Here is a 277-nt window from a genome sequence, read left to right on the forward strand (position 1 = left end):
GGGCAGAAATACATTGTTCTTGGAGACTCCTAGGCTCCCCCAAAACAACGCATAAAGGTCCCAGCAGGAAAGATCATAAAGGGGATAGCTAGAGCATCGAAGACACGGTACCCGCCTCACAATTCGAATTAAGAGTTAGCAGGGGGAGAAATGCCAGATGTAGGCGATGGGGAGGAAGGCAGCAAATCACACTGCCACGTGTGTTCCTATGCAACAATTTTGCATGTTCTTCACATGTAACCCAAAACCTAAAATGCAATAAAATAAATAAATGGGA

The sequence above is a fragment of the Cebus imitator genome, unplaced genomic scaffold (assembly GCF_001604975.1).
Source record: "Cebus imitator isolate Cc_AM_T3 unplaced genomic scaffold, Cebus_imitator-1.0 Scaffold57, whole genome shotgun sequence".
Lineage (NCBI taxonomy): Eukaryota > Metazoa > Chordata > Mammalia > Primates > Cebidae > Cebus > Cebus imitator.